This window comes from Pongo abelii, chromosome 1 (genome assembly GCF_028885655.2).
Source record: "Pongo abelii isolate AG06213 chromosome 1, NHGRI_mPonAbe1-v2.0_pri, whole genome shotgun sequence".
Classification (NCBI taxonomy): domain Eukaryota; kingdom Metazoa; phylum Chordata; class Mammalia; order Primates; family Hominidae; genus Pongo; species Pongo abelii.
The window spans coordinates 164,117,567-164,144,475 of NC_071985.2; positions in this window are offsets into that span (position 1 = coordinate 164,117,567).

Here is a 26,909-nt window from a genome sequence, read left to right on the forward strand (position 1 = left end):
TTGTATGAACTTAATAAGCCAATTTTTAAATTTTGAAATAGAAAAGGGAAGTTGAACAGTAGAGTGATCTAGCTGTGATGCTTTAAAACACAAGGTGAACTTGCGTCCTCTGACCAGCAAGGTAAGCATCCTCCATTTTGCTTCACTCAAAGACAGAAACTTTCCATGATAAGGGACTGTCCTTTAGTAAAGGGATATGAATACATATGTGCATCTCCCTGTGAGAACCCCCTAATGTGTTGTCAGGGACCATGAAGAACAAATTTATATCACTGCTTTTTTTCTTTTTTTTTTTACAATTTCAAATTATTGTTAATGTATGTCAAGAAAATCAATCCCAAGATGTTGTCTGCCAATGTAATCATCTGAGGAAAAAGTATATACAGTTTTGACAATTAGCTCTTAAAATGAGCTATTAAAACATGTTACATGTTAATATATAGACACATACACTGTGGACTCTACCTCATAGATATAGACTGACTCCAAAAGATATGGTTGATACATTTTCCTTGCAAACATTTATTCATTCATCCATTTATTTATTCAACAGATAATATTTGAGCATTGACTGTATGCCAAGCATTGTGCTGGATACTGGTAATACAAGGGTGAATAGGACAAGCATGTTTCCTTATCTTTATGGGATTTACCTCCTAACAGAGAAGCAGTCAGGTAATCACATATGTGGGACCTGCTGCCAAGAACACAGTACTGTATTCTAAGAAGACCATAATAGAAAACCTTAATTCTGTGAGATTAGGAGAAGCTAAAGCTTAAAAGTTTCTAGTGACTAACAGGGTGGAAATATAGAAATATTTTCTAGATGAGAGATCAGAAAGTGAAATGGTTAACATAGCTAACTGAGCCAGTCAGCCTTGATTTAAAAAACATAGACAGGTAAATACGTTACTTAGAAATTGAATCACTTAAAGTGATAACTATATATTTCTGATGCTGGTATTTTCTTCATTTTCACCCACAACTAGGAAATTTTGAGTGTCTGCTTTCTAGACAGACTTCAGAAGCATAATCCTTTTGTCTGGATTCTCCCTCCCCATTGTGCCCCCACCACTTTTGAACATGAGTTATCAAAAGCATCATCTATAACAAGAATCTGAAACAGGCTTTTCACATTCCTATAGAATAATGTCAACTGCCCAGAAATCTAGCCACATATCCTTAAAATGCATACACATGAGAATTTAAAAACTTTTACTAGGGCAGCCTACATCCAAGGACTGGTTGGCATGGTAATAAAAAGACTTCAAGTCGAGACAACTCTAAATGGATTTTAGAGTTCCTTATAGGGTTAACTGAGATCTTCAGTGAGTTTGCCTCACAGCCCAACTTCTTCTGTTCAATCCTGTTTCCTTCTCTTCCCTTCCAGAAGTGGTGAATCGAGGCACTGCTAAATCAAGCTCTTGCAAGGTAATCTCTGGGCTATAGGCTGAAATATGTCTTCCCCAGATTCATATGTTGAAGGCCTAACCCTGGACATGGGTGTATTTGGAGATAGATTAAAGTTAAATGAGATTATAAAGGTGAAATCCTAATCTGATAGGACTAGTGGGCTTATAAAAAGAGGAAGAAAGGGATTCTCTCTCTCTCTCTCTCTCTCTCTCTCTGCATGTGCAAAGACAGATGAAAGGCAACAAGAGCAAGCCAGAAAAAGAGTTATCAGAACTTGGCCATGCCAGCGTCCTGATCTGAAACTTCAAGACTCCAGAATTGTGAGAAAATAAATTTTTGTTGTTTAAGCCACCCAGTCAATGGTATTTAACTATGGCAGCCCAAGCTGACTAATACACTTCACCTCAGCATCTGCTTCCCAGGAAACTCAACATGAGGCAGTCACTCTGTCACCACTGACTATAAGACTAGGATACAGTCACATATAGTCACCATTGCCTATATGACTAGGGTTATTTTTTGGACTCCAATGAGTCCAAGAAACAAATGGATTATATAGAGAGAGATTCCAATATGCTTAAGTACTTTCTGAGTTAAAACTTGAGCTTTCTATTTAGAAAGCATCTTCTCAACCTGAATTACTCCAACAAGATAACTGCCTGGTGAGCACAAGGCTATTCATCATATTCATGACATGGAGAGACGGTGCTGCTGGTCCCTGAGTTTCTGGCAGGTGGAAATAGAGAGATTGTCATTTCCAGTACGTCATGTCCCCAGCGGTGCTGAATCACTTGAAATTCCAAACAGCTGCATTGTCTCCTCTAAGGTTTCTCACCATCAGAATGCAAGAAACTGCAGAGCTCTGATACAGGCAATAAGGAGAGCCCACTGAGCCAAGAAAACAACAAATAGCTTTGTAGAAGCCTCTGGAAATTTAGCATTTCCAGTGAAAGCCTTGTCTGCTCTGAGAACTGTCCTTCACTGCAAAATAATAGGGATGGGTAAGGTGTCTATGGGAAAATAAGAAAACCTGAACCTTGCCTTGTAATCATCACTTCCTCACTGAGATTTCTGAAGCAGATTTACACAAGGACCAATATCACAAAGAGAAATAAAGTACCACTTCATCATTAAAGCTGGGCTAGCACCTGACACCATAATAAGGACTCTCTGGTGTTGGTAGATTAAATTGACTCAGTTGACACTGGAAGCTGAAGCAGTATCTTTCTTCATTCCAAACCCAAACACAGATTGTTACATTGTATTTCCTTTAGTTAGAAGCAAGAGAAAAAGAAATAAGAGAGATCTGATGGAGCCTGAGCACACTTCCGATCATATTGCTCTCTTTATCTGGAAAGCCTTCTTCAAACAATGCCCCATCCTACAGCCTCCGGAAACCTCCACTTGCCATTTAAGACTCTCCTGAGTGAAGAGTTTCTGATTTCCACGGGCAGAAGAAGTTACTTCTTACTTTGTGCCTTCCACTTTACTGCATGTTTCAGCCTCTTCTTAATTACTTATTGGATTATTTGAATCACTGAATAATGAGTTTCTCAGAGGCAGGGACCATGTCTTACTATGTCAGATTAATCTAACATAGGACCTGACAAAGTGCTGTATATCCAGGTACCTGAAGTCACATGTCATCTAGCCCAAACCTTTCTTTCCAGCCTCAAATCTCACTAAACCCATCAGTTCTTCACTTACCCACATTACCCTACTTTATCCACAACACAAGACTTTGACCTGCAAACATGATGTACGTAGCCATACCCTCAAGCTTTCACTTATATAGTTTCCTATGCCCAAAATGTTCTCCTATCATGTCAAACAATAAAAAAATATCATCTGCCTCCAAAATCTTTATTAAATACTTTTTTCTTTCTTTCTTTTTTTTTTTTTTTAGATGGAGTCTGGCCCTGTCACTCATGCTGGAGTACAATGGCGCAATCTCAGACCACTGCAACCTCCACCTCCCCAGTTCAAGAAATTCTCCTGCCTCAGCCTCCCGAGTACCTGGGATTACAAGCACGCACCACCACGCCTGGCTAATTTTTTGTATCTTTAGTAGAGATGGAGTTTCACCATGTTGGCCAGGCTGGTCTGGAACTCCTGACCTCGTGATCCACCCACCTCAGCCTCCCAAAGTGCTGGGATTAGAGGTGTGAGCCACCGCTCCTGGCCTTAAATACCAACTTCTTCACCCAGTTGCCTCGTTGCTTTCACATTATCACAATTATTTCACATTGACCCCTTTTTTCCACAGGCTTCATACTTTGTTATGTTCATACAATACAATGGAATGGCTCTCAGGAATAAAAAAAATGACTCGTCAATACTTGCAACAACACAGATTAACCTGAAAATTATGCTGAATAAAAGAAGCCAAGCACAAATGAGTGCCTCCCATATAAATCCATTTATATAAAATTCTAAATAATGGAAACTAATGTATAGAGACAGAAGACAAAACAGTGGTTACCTGTGGCTGTGGGTTACAAAAGGGCATAAGAAAACTTTTGGAGTGATAGAAAATACTTGTTTTCTTGATTGTGGTGAAAGTTTCATGGGTCTATAAATGTGTAAAAATTCATCAACCTGTACATTTTACATATGTACAACTGATTGTACTTTATGCCTCAGTAAAGTAGGGGGAGAAACCCTCAGTGTTTCCCTATCACCAAAGAGTAAGATAAAATCTGTCACAGGATATCTGACCTCACTTTGGCTTCCTTGCCAGCCACTTTCTACATATATTTTGCTAGTAGGACTGAACTGCAGCTAATCCCTTAAACACTTCTCTTCTTTGTCACATGTTGGTCACATGCTTTGTCATATAGAATGACTCCTCTCCAGAAAGCTCATCCTTTCTCCTATCCACCCAGAAAATAACTATTTATCTCTCAAAATTCATCTCAGTGGCTGGTATATACAGTAGTTACTTAATAAGTAATTGTCCAGTGCATGATTGTGCTAAGGTGTCAACTCCTCTAGGAAGCCTACTTTGACCCTTTACACATATCTCCTGGAGTTAGTCTTTCAGTAATTCATTAGTACCACTTCTTTTTTAAATGTCTTTATTTTATTTTATTTTACTTTAAGTTCTGGGATACATGTGCAGAACGTGCAGGTTTGTTACATAGGTATACATGTGCCATGGTGGTTTGCTGCACCTATCAATCCATCATCTAGGTTTTAAGCCCCACATGCATTAGGTATTTGTCTTAATGCTCTCCCTCCCCTTGCCCCCCACCCCCAACAGGCCCCAGTATGTGATGTTCCCCTCCCTGTGTCCATGTGTTCTCACTATTCAGCTTCCACTTATGAGTGAGAACATGCAGTGTTTGGTTTTCTGTTCCTGTGTTAGTTTGCTGAGAATGATGGCTTCCACCTTCATCCATGTCCCTGCAAAGGACATGAACTTATTCTTTTTTATGGCTACATAGTATTACATGGTGTATATGTGCCACATTTTCTTTATCCAGTCTATCATTGATGGGCATTTGGGATGGTTCCAAGTCTTTGCTATTGTAAATAGTGCTGCAATAAACATACTTGTGCATGAATCTTTATAGTAGAATGATTTCTAATCCTTTGGATATATACCCAGCAATGGGATTGCTGGGTCAAATGGTATTTCTGGTTCTAGATCCTTGGAGAATCACCCACTGTCTTCCACAATGGTTGAACTAATTTGCACTCCCACCAACAGTGTAAAAGTGTTCCTATTTCTCCACAGCCTCGCCAGCATCTGTTGTTTCCTGACTTTTTAATAATCACCATTCTAACTGGCGTGAGATGATATCTCATTGTGATTTTGATTTGCATTTCTCTAATGACCAGTGATGATGAGCTTTTTTTCCTATGTTTATTGGCCACATAAATGTCTTCTTTTGAGAAATGTCTGTTCATATCCTTCACCCACTTTTTGATGGGGTTGTCTGTTTTTGTCTTGTAAACTTGTTTAAGTTCCTTGTAGATTCTGGATATTAGACTTGTCAGATGTATAGATTGCAAAAATTTTCTCCCATTCCGTAGGTTGCCTGTTCACTCTAATGATAGTTTTTTTTTTTTTTGCTGTGAAGAAGCTCTTTAGTTTAATTAGATCCCATTTGTCAATTTTGGCTTTTGTTGCAATTGCTTTTGGTATTTTCGTCATGAAGTCTTTACCCATGCCTATGTTCTGAATGCTATTGCCTAGGTTTTCTTCTGGGGTTTTTATGGTTTTAGGTTTTACATTTAAGTCTTTAATACATTTTGAGTTAATTTTTGTGTAAGGTGTAAGGAAGGGGTCCAGTTTCAGTTTTCAGCATATGGGTAGCCAGTTTTCCAAGCACCATTTATTAAATAGGGATTCCTTTCCCCATTGCTTGTTTTTCTCATATTTGTCGAAGATCAGATGGTTCTAAGTGTCTGATGTTATTTCTGAGGTCTCTGTTCCGTTCCATTGGTCTGTGTATCTGTTTTGGTAACAAAACCATGCTGTTTTGGTTACTGTAGCCTTGTAGTATAATTTGAAGTCAGGTAGCTTGATGTCTCCAGCTTTGTTCTTTTTTTCTTAGGATTGTCTTGGCTATATGGGCTCTTTTTTGGTTCCATATGAAATTTAAAGTAGTTTTGTCTAATTCTGCAAAGAATGTCAGTGGTAGCTTGATGGGGATAGCATTGAATCTATAAATTACTTTGGGCAGTATGGCCATTTTCACAATACTGATTCATCCTATCCATGAGCATGGAAGTTTTTTTTCCATTTGTTTGTGTCCTGTCATATTTATTGAGCAGTGGTTTGTAGTTCCTGAAGAGGTCCTTCATGTCCCTTGTAAGTTGTATTCCTAAGTATTTTATTCTCTTTGTAGCAATTATAAATGGGAGTTCACTCATGATTTGGCACTCTGCTTGTCTATTATTGTTGTATAGGAATGCTTGTGATTTTTGCACATTGATTCTGTATCCTGATACTTTACTGAAGTTGTTTATTGGTTTAAGGAGTTTTTGGGCTGAGATAATGGGGTTTTCTAAATACACAATCATGTCATCTGCAAATGGAGCAATTTGACTTCCTCTCTTCCTATTTGAATACCTTTATTTCTTTCTCTTGCCTAATTGCCCTGGCAAGACCTTCCAATACTATGTTGATTGGGAGTAGTGAGAGAGGTCTTCCTTGTTTTGTGCTGGTTTTCAAAGGGAATGTTTTCAATTTTTTCCTATTCAGTATAATGTTGGCTATGGGTTTTTCATAAGTAGCTCTTATTATTTTGAGATAGGTTCCATCAATACCTAGTTTATTGAATTTTTTGCAAGAAGGGATATTTAATTTTATCAAAGGCCTTTTCTGCATCTATTGAGATAATCATGTGATTTTTGTTATTGGTTCTGTTTATGTGATGGATTACGTTTATTGATCTGTGTATGTTGAACCAGCCATGCATCCCAGGGATGAAGCCAACTTGATCGTGGTGGATAAGTTTTTTGATGCGCTGCTGGATTTGGTTTGCCAGCATTTTATTGAAGATTTTCACATCGATGTTCATCGGGGATATTGGCCTGAAATTATTCCTTGTTGTTGTGTCTCTGCCAGGTTTTGGTATCAGGATGATGCTGGCTTCATAAAATGAATTATGGCGGAGTTCCTCTTTTCCTATTGTTTGGAATAGTTTCAGAAGGAATGGTATCAGCTCCTCTGTGTACCTCTGGTAGGATTTGTCTGTGAATCTGTCAGGTCCTGGGCTTTTTTTGGTTGGTAGGCTATTAATTTCAGAACTTGTTATTGGTCTATTTAGGGATTCAACTTCCTCATGGTTTAGTCTTGGGAGGCTATATGTGTCCAGGAGTTTATCCATTTCTTCTAGATTTTCTAGTTTATTTGTGTAGAGGTGTCTATAGAATTCTCTGATGGTAGTTTGTATTTCTGTGGGATCAGTGGTGATATCCCCTTTATCATTTTTTATTGTGTCTATTTGATTCTTCTCTGTTTTCTTCTTTATTAGTCTAGCTAGCAGTCTATCTATTTTGTTAATCTTTTCAAAAAACCAGCTCCTGGACTCATTGATTTTTTGAAGGGTTTTTCATGTTTCTATCTCCTTCAGTTCTGCTCTGATCTTAGTTATTTCCTGTCTTCTAGCTTTTGAATTTGTTTGCTTTTGCTTCTCTAGTTATTTTAATTGTTATGTTAGGGTGTCAATTTTAGATCTTTCCAGCTTTCTGATGTGGGCATTTACTGCTATATAATTCTCTCTTAACACTGTTTTAGCTGTGTCCCAGAGACTCTGGTACGTTGTCTCTTCTTGTTGGTTTCAAAGAACTTCTTGATTTCTGCCCTAATTTCGTTATTTACCTAGTAGTCATTCTGGAGCAGGTTGTTCAATTTCCATGTAGTTGTGCACTTCTGAGTGAGTTTCTTAATCCTGAGTTCTAATTTGATTGCACTGTGGTCTGAGAGACTGTTTGTTATGATTTCCGTTCTTTTTCATTTGCCAAGGAGTGTTTTACTTCCAATTATGTGGTTGATTTTAGAATTAGTACTATGTGGTGCTGAGAAGAATAATATTCTGTTGATTTGGGGTGGAGAGTTCTGTAGATGTCTATTACGTCTGCTTGGTCCAGAGCTGAGTTCAAGTTTTGAATATCCTTGTTAGTTTTCTGTCTTGTTGGTCTGTCTAATATTGATAGTGGGATGTTAAAATCTCCCACTATTATTGTGTGGGAGTCTAAGTCTCTTTGTAGGTCTCTAAGAATTTGTTTTATGAATCTGGGTGCTCCTATATTAGGTGCATATATATTTAGGATAATTAGCTCTTCTTTTTGAATTGTTCTTTTTATCATTATATAATGCCCTTCTTTGTCTTTTCTTATCTTTGCTGGTTTAAAGTCTGTTTTGTCAGAGACTAGGATTGCAACCCCTGATTTTTTCTTTTTTATTTTGCTTTCCATTTGCTTGGTACATTTTCCGCCAGCCCTTTATTTAAGCCTATGTGTGTCTTTGCAAGAGAGACAAAAAAGCCTATGTTTGTCTCCTGAATACAGCATTCTGATGGGTCTTGACTCTTTATCTTTGCCAGTCTGTGTCTTTTAATTGGGGCATTCAGCCCATTTACATTTAAGGTTAATATTGTTATGTGTGAATTTGATTCTGTCATCATAATCCTAGCTGGTTATTTTGCATGTTAGTTGATGCAGTTTCTTCATAGTGTCATTAACCTTTATATTTGGTGTGTTTTTACAGTGACTGGGACCAGTTTTTCCTTTCTATATTTAGTGCTTCCTTCAGGAGCTCTTATAAGGCAGGCCTGGTGGTGACAAAATCCATCAGCATTTGCTTGTCTGGAAAGGATTTTATTTCTCCTTCACTTACGCAGCTTAGTTTGACTTGATATAAAATTCTGGGTTGAAAAGTCTTCTCCATAAGAATGTTATGCTGAATGTGGTGGCTCACGCCTGTAATCCCAGCACTTTGGGAGGTGGAGGCAGGCAGATCACGAGGTCAGGAGATCAAGACCATCCTGGCTAAAGCAGTGACACCCCATCTCTACTAAAAATAAAAAAAAATTAGCCAGACGTAGTGGCGATTGCCTGTAGTCCCAGCTACTCAGGAGGCTGAGGCAGGAGAATGGCTTGAACCTGGGAGGCAGAGGTTGCAGCGAGCCGAGATGGCGCCACTGCACTCCAACCTGGGCAACAGAGTGAGACTCTGTCTCAAAAAAAAAAAAAAAAGAATGTTGAATATTAGCCCCTACTCTCTTCTGGTTTGTAGGGTTTCTGCAGAGAGATCCACTGCTAGTCTTATGGGCTTCTCTTTGTAGGTAATCTGACCTTTCTGTCTGGCTGCCCTTAACATTTTTTCCTTTGTTTCAACCTTGGAGAATCTGATGGTTATGTGTCCTAGGGTTGCTCTTCTTGAGGAGTATCTCAGTGGTGTTCTTTGTATTTCCTGAATTTGAATGTTGGCCCATCTTGCTAGGTTGGGGAAGTTCTCCTGGATAATATCCCGAAGTGTGTTTTCCAACTTGGTTCCATTCTCCCCATCACTTTCAGGTACACAGTCATTCGTAAGTTTGGTCTTTTCACATGGTCCCATATTTCTCGGAGGCTTTGTTCATTCCTTTTCATTATTTTTTCTCAAATCTTGTCTTCATGCTTTATTTCAGTAAGTTGATCTTCAATCTTGATATCCTTTCTTCCGCTTGATTGATTCAGCTATTGATACTTGTGTATGCTTCATGAAGTTCTTGTGCTGTGCTTTTCAGCTCCATCAAGTCATTGGTGTTTCTCTCTAAAGTGGTTATTCTAGTTACTAGTTCCCAAAACTTTTTATCAAGGTTCTTAGCTTCCCTGCATTGAGTTAGAACATGCTCTCTTACCTTAGAGGAGTTTGTTATTACCCACCTTCTGAAACCTACTTCTGTCAATTCGTCAATCTTATTCTCTGTTCAGTTTTCATTTGCCAAGGAGTGTTTTACTTCCAATTATGTGGTTGATTTTAGAATTAGTACTATGTGGTGCTGAGAAGAATAATATTCTGTTGATTTGGGGTGGGATTCCCCTGCTGGAGAGGAGTTGAGATCATTTGGAGGAGAAGAGGCATTCTGGTTTTTGTAATTTTCAGCGATTTTGCACTAGTTTTTCCTCATCTTCAAGGATTTATCTACCTTTGATCTTTGAGGCTGATGACCTATGGATGGGGTTTTTGTGTGGGTTTTTTTTTGTTGTTGTTGTTGATGTTGATGCTGTTGCTTGCTGTTTGTTAGTTTTTCTTCTAACAGTCAGGCCTCTCTTTGGCAGGTCTGCTGCAGTTTGCTGGAGGTCCACTCAAGATCCTGTTCACCTGGGTATCATCAGCAGAGGCTGCAGAACAGCAAAGATTGCTGCCTGCTCCTTCTTCTGGAAGCTTCGTCCCAAAGGGGTGCCTGCCAGATACCAGCTGGAGTTCTCCTGTATGAGTTGTCTGTTGTCTCCTGTTGGGAGGTCTCTCCCAGTCAGGAGGCACGGACATCAGGGACCCACTTGAGGAGGTACTCTATCCCTTAGCAGAGCTGGTGTACTGTGCCAGGAGAATTCCTCTTGTCAGAGTAAGTTGCTTTCTTCAGAGCCAGCAGGCAGGAGAGATTAAATCTGCTGAAGCTGTGCCTATAACCACCCCTTCCCCCAGGGGCTCTGTCCCAGGGAGATGGTAGTTTTTTCTGTAAGCCCCTGACTGGGGCTGTTACCTTTCCTTCAAGGATGCCCTGCCCAGTGATGAGGAACCTAGAGAAGTAGTCTGGCCACAACCACTTTGCCATGCTGTGGTATATTCCACCCAGTCCACACCTTCTAGCCTCCTTAGCAGTGTCAGGGGAAAACCGCCTAATAAAGCCTCAGTAATGGTGGACACCTCCCTCCATCCAAGCTTGATTATCCCAGGTCGACTTCAGACTGCTGTGCTGGCAGTGAGAATTTCAAGTCAGTGGTTCTTAGCTTGCTGGGGTCCACAGGAGTGGAACCTACTGAGCAAAGACAACTTGGCTCCCTGGCTTCAGCCCTCTTTCCAAGGGATTGAGTGGTTTCCATCTCACTGGTGCCACTGGGGTATGAAAAAAACTCCTGCAGCTAGCTCAGTGTCTGCCCAAACAGCTGCCCAGTTTTGTGCTTGAAACCCAGGGCCCTGGTGTAGGCACACAAGGGAATCTCCTGATCTGCAGATTGCAAAAAAACGTGGGAAAAATGTAGTATCTGGGCCAAGTAGCACAGTCCCTCATGGCTTCCCTTGGCTGCGGGAAGGAGGTCCCCCAGGCTCCTTGCACTTACCACCCTGCTTCTGCTCTCCCACCATAGGCTGCATCCACTGCCTAACCAGTCCCAATGAGAGGAATTGGGAACCTCAGTTGGAAATGCAAAAATCACTCACCTTCTGCGTTGGCCTACTGGGAGCTGCAGACCATAGCTGTTCCTATTCAGCCACCTTGGCCCCTCTTCCAAGAACAAGATTATCACATGGTACCACTTCTATTTCTTGTAACTGTGACTGTCCTTTAGTGCTTTATACTGAGTCCCAAGCCTGTTTCCCTACTGGTGAACTCCTTGGAGGCTGTGGTAGCAGAATTTTAAGAGGGCCCCCAAGATTCTTGTCCTGTATATGCACAAACCTTCTCCCAGTTCTTTAAATCCTAATCTAGGGTGCTGCTGTGAAGGCAGTTTTGAAGATGTAATTAAGTCCCAAATCAACTGACCTTTAGATAGGGAGATTATCTAAATGGATTTGACCTAATCATTTCAACTCTTTAAAAGCAAAGACTTTTGTCCAGCTGGTCACAGAAGTTGAAATCATAGATTTGAAGCATGAAGGATTCTTTGCACCATTGCTGGCTAGGAGATGGAGGATATCAAATAGCAAGAAACATGGGTGGCATTTAGGTGCTGAGGGAAGCCCCTTCCTGACAGATAGCAAGAAAACTGAGATCAAAATGATCAATACTTCAACCTGAGGAACTGAATACAGCCAACAGCCTGAATAAGCCTGGAAGTGGATTTTTTTCCTAGCACCTCAAGATGAGAACTGAGCCTGGCTGACACTTTCATTGCAGCCTTCCGATACCCTGAGCAGGGAGCCCACTTATGCTGTGACAGACTTCTGAACTACAGAACTATTAGTTAATATATAGGTGCAATTTAAATCTCTAAATTTGCATAGATTTGCTGCAAAGCTACATAAAAACAAGAGAGGGACAGAAATCACATCTTATATATCTTTATAGTCATGGCTTCTGTGTAATAAATTCTCAAACCTGTTTTTAAGAAAGAATGGGAAGAAGGATGGGAAGGAAGGAGAAAGAGAGGAAGAAAGGAAGGCAAAAAATACAAAGGAACAAAAGAGAAAAAAGAGAGAAAAACATTTTAGCTTCCAGAACAGTGGCTCTCTACTTGAGCTATGCACTATCATCACACAAGGAGCTTTAAAAAATATTAATGACTGGGTCCTACCTTTAGCAATCCTGATTTAATTAGTCTAGGTGTGGCCCAGGCATCAGAATTTTAAAAATCTCCCCAGACGATCCTAACATGCAGCCATGAGAACTACTACTGCTCTGGTCACTCTTATGTGAGTTAATGCCTAGGAAACTGCAGCTCAGCCAGGACTTCTGTAGATCAAGACCCCTGTGGAGACTGGTTGGGTTTTCAACGTCAACCTCTAGAAAGCTCTTAGTTCCTAACTGTGTCCTATTCCACAGTTAGCGCTTCATAGGATGTTAATGGGCCTCACTCCAGGAGATATTCATTCTTCTCTCCTTTCACAGGCTCCTTAGGTTAGGTTTAAATCATAATCCCTTGGTATTTTAATAACTTTCCAACTTCTTTCACATTACAGGATTTTTGGGCCCTGCTGATCACAACCTTTTCTCTGCAAGGTTCCCAACATCTATCTAAAGAGAAATCTTCAGTAATTCTCTGATTAGAAAAGGTGAATGTCATTATCTGGGTACTGTCCTTATCTATCATCAACACCTAGATATCTTTCTCAGTTTAAAAAAATTAATTTAAGAGCTAATCAGAATTCTTTGAGGTAGGGATGTATAATGGAAAGAAAACTATACTGGGATTCTGAGCTCCAATTCTGGTTCTGCCCTTTGTTAACTGCATAATATTGGGAAGATAGTTAAACCACTATCAACGGTGGTTTGTCATCACTAAAATGGAAAAGTCTATATTTAACTCATATAATTGATATTGGACTTTTTAGGGTCAAAAAGTACCATCCTAAAGTATGATGCTTTGGCATGCTGAGTACTTTGAACTAAAGGAGGCTGGAAAGCATCAGAAGCAGCCTCAGAAGCAAAGTGTCTGTGATCTTTTCCTGCCTTCCTGTCTCCTGCCCCCTTTTCTCCCCAGAAGTAAGTCATAGAAATCAGAATTTCTCCTTTCCAAGGTGGATCATAGAAACTAGAACCCCTTTCTCCTAAAGCAAGGCATAAAACATAGAAATATAATTTTAACCTTTCCCCATCTCTCTGTGTAGATGGCCACAAAGAAACTCTCTGACCTAACTTGTCTGACCATAGGTCATAAGACCTTCATTCCAGAGGGCTCCTACCGTATACCCAGGAGGAAGGAATGTGGTACAGAGATGCCAATGAGAACATAAATGAAGAGGTCTTCTGGGTTCCCCACCCCAGTCTGTTATCATTAGGTCATACCCTTTTGGTCCAGTCACCTTTCTACATGACTATCCATTCTTCATTGAATCAAAGCATAAAAAATAGACATTTTCCCCTGGGTCTTTGGCTTTTCATTTATGCCATATGGAACTTTGATGAAATAAATTTGTCATGCTTTTCTCTTGTTAACATGTTTTTTGTTATAGGAGTGTTAGTCGTGACCCTTATGATAGATGAGGAAAAGTATCATACTTTTCTGTTTCTACAGACTCATAACATGATTATATGAAGGTTTTTTACAACAGCTTAAATGTGTGTGTGTGTGTGTGTGTGTACACACATATATTCAGATTGAACAAATCCACTTGAGTATGTTTCTGGCATTTTACTGGGACTTTCTTTAGAAAAAATGTAAAATATTTTAATAAATGCTTTTCTTGGTGAGGTTAAGAAGGATAAATGAGTAGAATGCTGTACTTAGAATGAATATATCATATATTCAAATGGTGCTAATTCTTAAGTCCAGTGGCTTTTCAAAGATATCTCAGCAGGAAGAGGGAAAGGGGCTTCCATGTAAGTTTTAAACAAGTCTCTCATAGAGCATATTTTATGTGTTAGACACTAGGGGAATATAGAGATTAATGATCTAATTAAATATGCAGAGCAGCTCTCTGAGGCAGGTATCTTTACTCCCAGTTTTGCAGATAAAAACATTGAAACAGGGTGGGCGTGGTGGCTCACGCTTGTAATCCCAGCACTTTGGGAGGCCGAGGCGGGCGGATCATGAGGTCAGGAGATCAAGACCACGGTGAAACCCCATTTCTACTAAAAAAAAAAAAAAAAATTAGCCAGGGGTGGTGGCGGGTGCCTGTAGTCCCAGCTACTCGGGAGGCTGAGGCTGGAGAATGGCATGAACCCGGGAGGCGGAGCTTGCAGTGAGCCGAGATGGCGCCACTGCACTCCAGCCTGGGGTGACAGAGAGAGACTCTGTCTCAAAAAAAAAAAAAAAAAAAAACGTTGAAACAAAGATCAATTTGAGATTGGTCAAGGACATACTTTTAGTTAGTCATGGGCCTGAGATTTCAACTCAGGGCTCTTTGGCCTGCCAATAAAACCAACATACATGGTTTGGGTTGCCACTCTTGCCTTGGGGCAACATCAAATTATAAATAAAAAAACTAATGGAACACCATCCTTGAGGATAAGAGGGAGTGATGGCAACATGATGGAATAAAGAGTTGTCCATTTCTAATGTGAAATCCAGCAGGGGAAGATTTCAGCAGCTGGAACCATTGGCCAGGAAGGATCAGAGTTCCATGGGAGAGGTAAGGGAGAGGGTAGCTGAAAAGAAGATTGAATAGAAAGACCCTTAGAATGTGCTAGGTTATTTTTGCTGTTGTTGTCCCTGTATATTATTGCAATGTTTCTCAAGGTTGAGGGTGCAGCAGAATCCCTTAGAGGACCTCTCAAAATATAGATTGTGAGTCTTGCTCTGAAAGTATCTGATTCTGGGTCTGGGTAAGGCCAGAAGATTCGCATTTCTAACAAATTTCCACTGATGCTGATGATGCTAACCTGGGGATCAAAGTTTGAGAACCACTGTACTAGAAACACACAGCTATGTCTGACAGGACCAGCAGATCTCTTTAAACACCCAGGTCACTGCAAGATGGAGTAGAGCAGAGTTTAAGACTAGGAGCACTGCAGCTAGATTATGTTGCTTTAAAGGCCACACTATCATTTACCAGATGGTTGATGTTGGGCAATTTAGTTATGTGTGCTTAGGATGGATAGATGATAGATATAGATAGATAGATAGATAGATAGATAGATAGATAGATAGATAGGTAGATAGATGTATCCAAATTTATGACACATTGCTTGGAACATAGGAAACCAAAAGCTAGTTATCATTAAGCATCACGTGTCAAGGGCATGGTGTAGGGGACACAGGGATGACCCACCCAAAACCCTCTTCAAGGAGCACTTGTTGCTCAGTTATAGGGGGTGCTGCCACCAGGCACATTCCAGCTGCCAGTTGCCTCAGCTGCAGAGAGCCACTTCATCTAAGGTAATGGGCTCCTCAGGCAGCAACATCCAATGAGTGTTGAGGCACAGGTAAAAAGGCATAGTCATTTCAGCCTAATAAAGGATAATTCTGACAGTCACTTCAGATCAGATCTTCCTGTGGGATCAGCTAAGACCACTCAGCCTTCTCCTTTGCTCAATCCTACTTCCTTCCTTTTCTTTCATGGGACTTAGTCCCAAGAACTCTCCCATCTGAACATACTGCACACTAAACTACATCTCAGGGTTGGCTTCCTGGGGAACACGACCTGCATCATTTTAATCCCTTTGAGGCCAAAGATGTGAGACTTGGGGGAAAGAACACAATATAAAATAAACACTTAAAGACCAATGCAAGAGTGTTGCATTTAATCATAACAAAATACCTATATGGTCATTGTTATTATCCATGATATAGAGATAAGGAAATAGATTTACAGAAAATCCAAATTCGTATTGAGTAATTTTCATGAATGAAACCTGGGTGTGTCTGACTCTGAAGGTAGTGCTCTCATACAATGTACTTTTCTGCTCTGTTTTTTTTTTTTTTTTTTTTTTTAATTAAAGAAAAATAGAAGCAGCATTTTTCACAATGCAAGAGACCTGGGGCTTGGAAAAAGTTTCCCAATTCAAGCAGGTGAAGCCCTGCCTGGAAACCTGCTACAATCCTTACAAAAGAAATTGCTCTTTAGCGACAGGAGACTTTGGTATTCACTGGTGTTAGGAACTGCTAAGTTAAGTAGTACTCTCTTCACTGCGGGCTCTGAGAAAGGAGGGCTCTGTTATTCATGAAGAGGTGATATTTGACTAGGACCCAGGATCCATGAATTTTTTGAATAGCCATATGTTACTCATTCAGATCCCAGCATAAGATACATAGAAGGTACACTCCAACCAAATGCATACATTTTATTACCCTGTGGGACATTGGTCTCTGACCCCGTATGAAAACTACAGAATTGTTGAGCTAAATAGGAACAACTTTGGCTTACAGTGGGCAGATATGAGAGGCCCAGATCAAAGGAAGACTGTGGCCCCTTGCTACCTTACCCCAGAACCACAGCCTAATCTTGGGCCTCGAAACGTTATCACTCCAGTGATGAGAAGAGACAATAAAAGATAAAACCGGAGAAAGAAAACTCAGAGTAAAACCTATTATCTGGGGCACTTGGCTGAATCCTTTTCTCATTCCCCCACACCTTAACATAATAGTATAATCCAGGCTCTGCTTATTTTTTCTATTAATTATATAGTAGGAAGGTAATATTTCATACTTCCATGTAAAAACTCTGGGAAGGGAAAGTAAAGAAATAATTCTTGAGGATGAGACCTTCCCTCCCCAGCAAAGAAAGTCCCTACACAAAACTGACATTTTTAATCCCTTTGTTCAGTACACCAAAAATTCTACCCCCCAAACACCACAACTTAAGAATGTACTTTAACGTCACTGTCCCATATTGGCACTTTTCCTTTGGGAGAAAAGAGATGGCCATTTCCATAACTCCTGGAAGACAGGAGCCCCACAGGTGACAGACATAAGACATATTGCTGGTGAGTGACAACAGAGTCTCATTTTCTGAAGAAAAGCAGGTGTGAGTTGACTTCAGGGTTGACTTGTATTTCTATTTTCATAGCACAAATACTCTTCTTACCTCCATCTTCCCTTCCTTTTCCCTCCATTATGGTTCACCTCCCTGTCTCACTTCCTCTCTTTCTTCCTTGCATTCATCTGTTATTTCTTCTTTCTTTCCTTATTGCCAGTTCCTTCTTCCAAAAACATTAGATAAATATCTTTGAGAAGAAATACTGTGTAGAGGTTAAGACTAGAGTTAAAATAAGAAGAACATCTGCTTTACACATTTAATATGGGACCCAGTGCAAATAACTTAGCCTGGGTGACCTTCAATTGCCTTATCTGAAAAATGCACAAGGTAATTTCGGTACCTACCTCCACAGGTTATTTGCAAGATTAAACAAGATAATATGCATAATTTTGTACAATGCCTAATCCAGAGAAATCACTTCAACTCAGCATTTACTATCATTATTTCGAATATTAATTGTTAATATGAATAGAAGCAATAGCAGTGTTATCTTTTTTTTTTTTTTTTGAGATAGAGTTTTGCTCTGTTGCCCAGGCTGGAGTGCAATGGTGTGATTTCGGCTCACTGAAACTTCTGCCTCCCGGGCTCAAGAGATTATCCCTCCTCAGTCTCCCATATAGCTGGGATTACAGGCACCTGCCATCATGCCCTGTTAATTTTTGTATTTTTGTAAAGACGGGGTTTCACCATGTTGGTCAGGCTGGTCTCAAACTCCTGAACTCAGGTGATCCACCTGCCTCGGCCTCCCAAAGTCTTCAGATTACAGGTGTGAGCCACCACACCTGGCGAGTAGTGCTATTATTGACCTGACACTGGACTAGGCACTGATGATAAAAAGACAAATAAAACATGGAAATGACTTTATGAAACTTCTTAGTCCTGCCCTAACAGCACTAAACATCACAAATGTCTCATGTGCAAAATAAGCTATTTTATAATTCAACAGTCATTCTCAACCCTTGTGCATCAGAATAACCTAGAATGCCTTAAGACTACCTTTACTTGAGCTCTGTATCTCCTCACGACTCACCCCTGGAAATCTGATTCCGTGGGTCTGGGGTAGAGCCAGGCACTGTTATTTTTAATAATCTCCATGAGTGATTATGATGCAGACTCACAAATGTGCCACCAGGAGTTGGCCAAACCAGTGTGGGTAATGAATCTAAATGTGTGGGTAGCAAGTCTCCTTTAACAAGTTTAACACTCGGTTTCATTGTTGCTGTTTAAATCTGTAAGATCTTTGGTCATGAGGCAGTACAGTGTTATAGGCTTTGGCATCCAAAAGGCTAGGCTTGCTTTCTAGCTCTTATTCTACTAAGTTTTCTATTTATCTATGAAACAAGAAAAAATAAGAATAGGATCTATATCATAGGGTTATGATAAGGATAAAACAAGTGGCTGTACAAGGCGACATCAGAGAGGTAGGTAAGCTTCCATTTATCTAGCGTCTTGCAGGATATAGAATGCACTTGGATTTTACATTTTTGGTAATTATTATTATTATTATTATTACTACACCCAGAAGTGTGTGTATTAAAAGAATCAGAGATTCTAGCTGAAGGAAGAAATAACCATGTTTTCACCAAAAGAAAAAGTTTGCATTTATAGCAATTAAATAATTCCCTCTAACAGTTTGACAAGGTAAAGAGGCGGAAGATCATAATTTAGAAAGTCCAGCTACATTTCCTTAAAATCCGTTGACTGTATAAGTAATTTAAATATAAAAACAGGCATAGCAGTTCTAATCTACAACACATCCCCCCTCCAAAACCCCCTACACACATTGCCAGCCCACCTGTGTTTGGCACATTTCCATGGTAACTGTCATGCTATTTAACTGCTAGATTGTGTTGTTAATATGGTGATTTAACATTTTCCATGTGGGTTAAACTGAATACAAAAAGCTGCTACTGCTTAGTCATGTAGGATAAATTTTATGGAATTCTCAATAGTTTCACTAAACCATGTTTTTTCATCATTTTACAACAGCTTATTATTATTATTATTATTTTGGTGAAATCAAGAATTCAGCTCAGAATGGTGCTTGAAATGTGCTTGTCTCCTAGGGGAATATTTTTTCAAAATGGCAGTCTGGCTTTAAGCGTATTCTAACCCCTTAGAAAGAGGAGCAGGGGAGAGGGGGAAGAGGTGGTACAGTCAAAGGCCTGGAAGGAGGTGTCAGGATTGCAGATATAGAACCAAGAGTCTGACACTAATGACATATGGATGGGAAAGTAGTTGAAAACATTTACCAAATGATAGTGATAAGACTGGTTATTTCAAAATCACCTGTGGAACTTTAAAAAAGTACAGAATCTCAGGGTCCATCTTTGCCTGTTGCAAAGATTCTAATTCCATTGGTGCGGGGTGAGGCTTGGAAATCTGTATTATTTTAAAGCTTCCCAGGCTATTTCAATCTTCTCCACTTTGATAACACTGCCTTCCAGCAGTGCATACTAAAGTATGGTCCCCAGAACACTTGCATAGGATCACCCAGGGAAACTGCTAAAAATTCAGATTCCTGGGCTCCATATCTGTTCTAGTAAATCATAAAGACAGGCTACAGGATCAAGAATTGAATTTTTAATTAGCGTTCTCTGAGTAAGTCTTATAAAATTAAAATGATTTGCTGCAGCGTTGAATTACACACTCTGCTTTTAGATGCAAGCAGTCGATTCCTATAGGATCCCCTCAGCCACCTCAGGTAATTATTCTTTTTAGATTTTACTATTAATTTCCTCACCAATAAGGAGATCCTGAGATCTACAAATTAGTAACAAGTCGGCTACTTGGAGAGCCTTACGGGTACCTGCAGCCAACGGATCACTTTAGACCTGAAAGTCCTGGATATGATGAAAAGTGCAGCGGCTCTGATGTCAGAGAGAACTTGACTTGAAACCTGGCTCCGCAAAGCTTCCAGGCAGTGTAATCCTATTACAGCACTAAAGCACTCAACTGCCCAAGGCTTCAGGTGCAATATGTGTTAAGAAGGGAAAAATAATACCTGGTAACAGGGTTGTGTTACGAGGAAGCAGTCCCCTGTCGCACAGTACTGTACGTGGTACTCAATAAATAAGTGTAAAAGACAGAGAGAAAGAAAGACAGGAGGGAAAGTGGGGAGAAACAGAGAAGAGAGAAACAGAAAGATAGGCACGAAGGCACTTTGGGGACCTTCGGAAATGTAAAGACAGCAAAGATCATTAAGGAGACTTAATGATCTTTTTAGAAGATCATTATAAGAACTTTTTAGAAGAACTTAAGCAAAGATCATTTTAGAAGACTCTGTTGATGACATAGATACTGCATCCATCAGATCACAGAAGTTAGATGAAGACTCTAGCTAAGTCTAGGGCTGACTGAGACAGAAGATATTTCACATAGCTTTTCTCTGAACCACAGTACTGCAATGCTTTATCTAGGCCACCGCCTTCCAACACCATGGCAACGCATATAACAAAACAGATTGGAGAAGAGGTTGCTGATTCTTATCCAGAGGGGTGGGAGTGCTTTGTCTCCTTAGCTACTCCATGATCCACAGCACTAACAAGAACATCCAGGCTTGAGATTTAAAGATAACAAGTTACCTTAATTTTATACATCAATAGGAAATGGCAGTAAGAAAATATACCTTCCCCTGGCTACAATCTGAGTCACAAGGGCTCAACTGACCACAAATAAAAGTGCTTTAGCTAAGGTATTCTAAGTGATAAGGGGAACAGAGGGACAAAGTAAAGGGGAGAATAGGACCAACAAGAAATCTGTCTATGGCCATTCACAGCTATTCTGTTTCAGGAGATGATGTTAGTCAGTGTGGGTGGGATCAGGGCACACATTCAAATATTTCCTGTCTCATTATGTTTCAGCTCAGAATATTATGAATAATATTTAAGAAGCATCATTTGGCCTCTGCAACTTAAACTCATGAATATTTTTCAAGGCAAGAATGAAGACAAATAAAATGTGTTGTTCCAGAAACAAATAATCTACATTCATTTTCTTCCTTTTCCAAGAACCCAGACTGAAAACTTAGGGCTTAGAAAGCACAAATCATTCCCTAGTTATTTGAATCTTACTTTGTGAAATAGCCTTCTGTTGTTTCATTCAGCAGGCATGTATAAAACATTAAAGACCTTAAATAGAATAAATACGTTTTAATAAATTATGGAGGATGTCTTTATTGAACTTAATTATAAGCAATTAGCTTTTATCTTACTAAAAGATTATTTTCTTTTTTGAATTCCCTCTGAAAATAACCTGGCCTAGCAATCTAGAAGAAACTAAATAAACATTTCCCTGTCAGAGGCCATGAAAGAACATGCCCATGGAACTAAATAGCTGATCACTATGGCATTTCTGAGCTGCTACTCCAAGCAAAAATGGATTATTTTTGTATCACTGTCTTTTTCCAGGTTAGCAGGGCAGCATCACCTGGGAAAGTTACAGATGCAGATTCTTAAAGGCTCTATTTATAAGGTACAGATGCTCAGCCCAGGGAGCTCAGCATTGTGGTCCAGCAGGGAGCGTCAAGTGCCCACATAATGCAGTGCAAGTGGCTTCTTCCACCACCGCCCTCCAAGCTCCTCACAACCTATCTGGCATCTTCAGGGGGGAAATACATGGTAGGAGGGAAGAGTGTACATTTCCACTTAGAACAGCCCCCTCAGCTGACGAATTTGTATCTTGAACAATGAGCGCTGCCCTCCTCTGTTGCTCAGAGCCATGAGTAGTGCACAAGAGCTGGGAAGCTGGGGGAAAGCTCTGGATGGTGTGGGCTGCATTGTAGACAAGCCTGCTCAAGCCCTGACTGTTGAGCATGAAAATTTATGTATTTATTACCTTTTACAATACCAACTTCTAATCTGCCCAAGAGAATTTTCTTTTGAAGCATACAAAGAGAGTTAATAGACTCAGGGATACAATTTGTTCTTCAAGCACTGGGCTCCCTTTTATCCTGATGATACAAAAGTTTCCTCTTTTTGAAAAATCTACATTTAAGTGGTGGAGTCTCAGGTAACTCCTTGGATTGAAATTACTGCTAAAGCTACTCAGGTAATATGACTATAATGATCACAGACATTGCCTTCTTATTATGAGAGGGAAAAGGAAAGAAAAGAACAGTTACAAAGCATCTTACCTCTCATTGTATAACTCTTGGCTCTGTCAGCTTGCTTGGTCACTCACAGTGAGTCACTTAACTTCCCTGGGCCTCTGACTCAGGGTTTATAAAATGAAAAACATAGAAGAGCTTACTTATTGGTAAGGTTTGTTTCCGCTTTGAGATTCCATAAATCTATGTTCTACTCACTTATATTTCCTTACCCCTACTATTGTTCTATCATCTTGCAGTAGTGATAACAATGCCTTATTCAGTGCCATTGTGTATTATTTTATTTACACACACACATATATGAATATGAACTAAATGGGATAAGGGTGTCCTCATAATAGATGAGAAAGCTCAAGGTTTAGAGACGCTAAGCAATTTGTTCAAGGTCACGTGGCCAGTAAGAGACCAAGCTTTAATCGAAACCTGTCTGTTTATCTTCAAGACCTATATTCACAGTTTCTATGCTAGGTCACCTCTCTTTTTATAGAGTAGTTGGTACATGAAGTCTTTCTCTGTATAATGTCTTTAATTGACCAGGCCAACTGTGCAGACATGTTTCTATGGGCTGAGCAAAAAGAAATGGTATCAAACATAGGCACAACTTCAACTGTTCTGATTAAGCCTTCACAGGGTCCACCAAGAGGATAATGATTTCCAATAGCAAATACAGTATGAGTATCAAAAGTGCTATATCTCTATCAATATATTTCTGTATCTCTATCTATATATCATAGATCTATCCTCTCCCATATCCCCCTGTTGTAGAGGCATTTGCAGCATTCTGGGGTAAAAGTTTGTTTTGAAAATTGATTTAGTAAATATTATTTTGTGAGTATATTAGCTAGCATGTAGATTATTTAGGAAATATATTAATGTTTGAACTCCTAGAGTAGAAATTCAAAGCCAGCCATCTGAGAAGCAACAGCTTGACTATTATAAAAGAAGCCACATTTTTTTAAAAGTCAAAGCTTCTCCTGTATAAAAGCAACTCAAGAAATATTTGAGTATTAATTTTAAAAAATACTTTAAAAGCTAAATAGACTTTTTCTCCCAATAGACAGAAGAAGCAACTGATTGAAATCTGTGTTAACAATATTATACTTTGCCAGAGGAAAAACATAGACTACCCACGACTAATGAGAATGAAATCAAGCTCTTAGCATTCATACAATAGATGAATTACAGTGCTCTGAATTCTGCTCTATTATCTATTATCCCCTGACCTTACCAGTTCTATCTCAATGCAGAGGGCAGTTCAGCATTTCTCCAGCCAGAAATATACACTCAATCTTGCAAGAGAATGAGTGAATTATTTCACAGAAACATTTAGTATATCAACATCACTGGATCCTGTTTAATATCTTTGTTGTTGCTCTTTTTCATTTTCTACTGCACTTGTACATTCTACAATGTTTAAGGACTAGATAACTTTATTGACCATTGGATTTCTCAATAAGAAAATATCTATTCTAGAAAATACCAATTTTAGAAAATATCTCTTTCTAAACAGACCAAGAGAATTAAAAATGACATCTATGCTTTTATTTTTTTCATTTTCTTTATAACTAGGGAAGAATGTGCTAACCTGTAAGCTCTGTAAGAACAGGAACTTTTGTCAATTTGGTTTGTTGATGTTTCTTAAGTGCCTAGAATGGTGCCTGACAATAAGCACTCAAAGAATAATCAGTGGACAGCTGAATAAATAAGTATTATCAGAAAGATAGGCTTATTCCTCCTGAGTCATTTTATGCCCAGTAAGCAAGTCAGAGATTTACTACATTTGGAAACATCTTGCTGTATAAAAATAAAGAAGAATCTGCCTGACAGTTTCAGGTCCTGCTGTCAACAAATTCAAATGACCATACCACCCAGGTACTAACTCTTAAAAGTTCCAGGAATAGTAGACAGTTAGTTTCAGTGTTATAGTCTCTCTGCCAATACAGAAAGTAACTGGCAGTTTCTCTCAATAGAATACTATATCCAGACTCATTTAGATACAAGTAATAGAAGCCATTTCTACCAGCTTAAGGAAAATAAGAGTTTTTATTGTTCAGTTCCAGAGGCAATTTGGAGCAAACAAGGGAAGGATAAATAACCAGACATCATCAGGTTCTGGAACCAGAGCCTCTGTCTCTTTGGAAACGTATGGAGTTTAGTCTCTTATCCCTGTGCATATGCTTTTATTATTCTTTCTCAGTTGAGTGAGCCAAGTGCCTATTGCAGTGCCAAGCACATAATGGATATGGCTAAATATTTTTCAATGAACAAATGAATTGGATATCTTTTGGAGAAAAAATGGCTGCATCTAATGGCTTTTGATTTCAGTACTACTGATTCACTAACTTATTTCTTTGCTTCAGAATTTAAAATTCTTAAGAAATAATCTGGTTGAATCAATTCTGGCAATGCATTGACCCCTTCTGAGGTAGGGGTCTATCTCTTGTCTAATTAGCTCTTACTAGGGGACTAGGATTAGCCCTATTGCATTAACAAGGAGGTAGACTCCCAGAAAATGGAAGATAGATTCCCAGAAAATGGGACATTGACTAAACGGATGTTCTACGAGGTGTCTGCTAAAATGGTGGTCAAGTGTTTGCAAAGATTACAGCAATAATTCATGTCTGTAGGCCCTCTGCAGTATGACTTTGTTGTTTCTACTATCAAGAATGATAATCTATTTCCTGCCCCTTATATCTGAACTGGATTTGTGACTTGCTTTTAGTAACAGAATTTAGGGGAAGTGATGGTTTAAGAGTCTATTCGTCTAAGTCTCAAGAAGCCCGAGCATGTTGTTATCATCATGTGAAGAATCCCGCAGTTGTCTGTTGGGTACTGGGGTCTAGGGATGGGGGGAGTTTCCTGTTGTGAGCCAGCAACCATCATCAGTTATGATAGCAAGGCTGTGCTAGGCCTCCTGGTTGCAACTGAGCCATCAGGTGACTGCTGCCATATGAACGACCCCAAGTAAGATTATTAGAAGTACTATGGGAAGATAAATCACTTGAAGCCTCTAAGTTTTCAGGTGGTTTATTATGCAGAAATAGATAATTAATCAAAATTATCATACACTTCAGCAACCTTCATTTTTCTTCGAGTGGCCAAGATAAAGTTGAATTCTGAATTTGTACTAAGGTTCACATTTGTAAATTACTACTTATTGAGGTCAGCCTGATTTTAAAAAGTAAAAAATTAACTGGAAAAGAATTAAGATTATCCTTGGTACTTCAATAGAAAGAGACTTAGGTTTATATACCAGTTCCTATGCTTATTACCTTTCCTGATACTTAAGCTCCCTAGACCTCAATTTACCATTTCAATAGGAACAATAATGTGTATATTTCAGGCAAGAATATGAAAGTCATCTACTACACAATACGCACAACCATTGTGGTGGGAGTCCTGTGAAAATGAAATGAGATAATTTATATAAAATTTATGTAAAACGTGTGGTGCAATGTGTGTTCAGTGTAGGCATAAACTCTATTTCTCAAAGCACAATGTAAAGTCAATTTGTCTCTGACAGGATTTTAGGTACTAACAAGTAAGTGGAGAAGTTTTGGGGACACAGATGTGCAAAGAACTTTTAACCAAAAAAGCACATCTGTGTGTGTCCTTCTCTATATCCCCCAATAAGATGAATCAGCTTTGCCACTCCATCCCAAGATCTCTTTACAAAAAGAAGTGGCAGCCAAGCTTTCCTTCAGACAAATCACACCCAGACAGCAAATAGCGTAGCACTCTCCTGAGCTCTCTCCCGGGAAACTGTATCCCATAATAGACTCTTTGAAAAGTTTTTTGGTGATCAAGTTGGGAAATGCTTTCAAGTTTATCATCTCTGGGAGATTAATAATTATATTAGCCTTTAAAGGCCGTGAAAAATCCTGCAGTAAAAAACACACAAAAACAAAAACAGCAACCCTTGTCTAAACAGACATTTCCCCATTTGTTTTAAAAAGGAAGTTATTTTTACCCTTTAATGCCTTTTAACATACCACAGAATTAGTGTGTATCAGAAAACACTGTGGACATCCCAAGACCATTTTACAGAAGAGGACACTGATATCTCAGGGGTACAAAGACTTGCAGGCAGATCACACACTTGACTCTGCACCAGCCAGTCCCTCATTTGCCTTCTTTGGTAAGGGCTTTTCCCAAAAATTCCTTTGGAGGCTTCTCCTACACCCCATTTCTCCTCCCCTGTGTGGTCATTCTCTTGAAGCACATAATGGCCGTGGAATCCCTTCATGACCCTGCTCCACAAATGGAGCAGCCTCATGAACAGAACAGCAATTCCATTTGGGCAAGTGCAGAGTGATGGTTTGGTTGGCTTCATCTATCTCTGTTAACAACCTAAGCATATTGCTGTGGCTTATTTATTACAAACAGGGCACAAAAGAAAACCACAGGCCTTCTTCCCGTCTGGATATTTGCATAAGCCCTGAATCTCTCAACAGAGATGTTTTCTTTGGCCCTGTTGAGTTTTCCTGAGCAGCCAGACGTGACAAGTGTGCTTAACCCGTTAGGGAATGACTAGAAGGTATAGCTTAGGGAAGATGATGACAATCTTAGGGGACATCTGAGAGGCAGGACTGC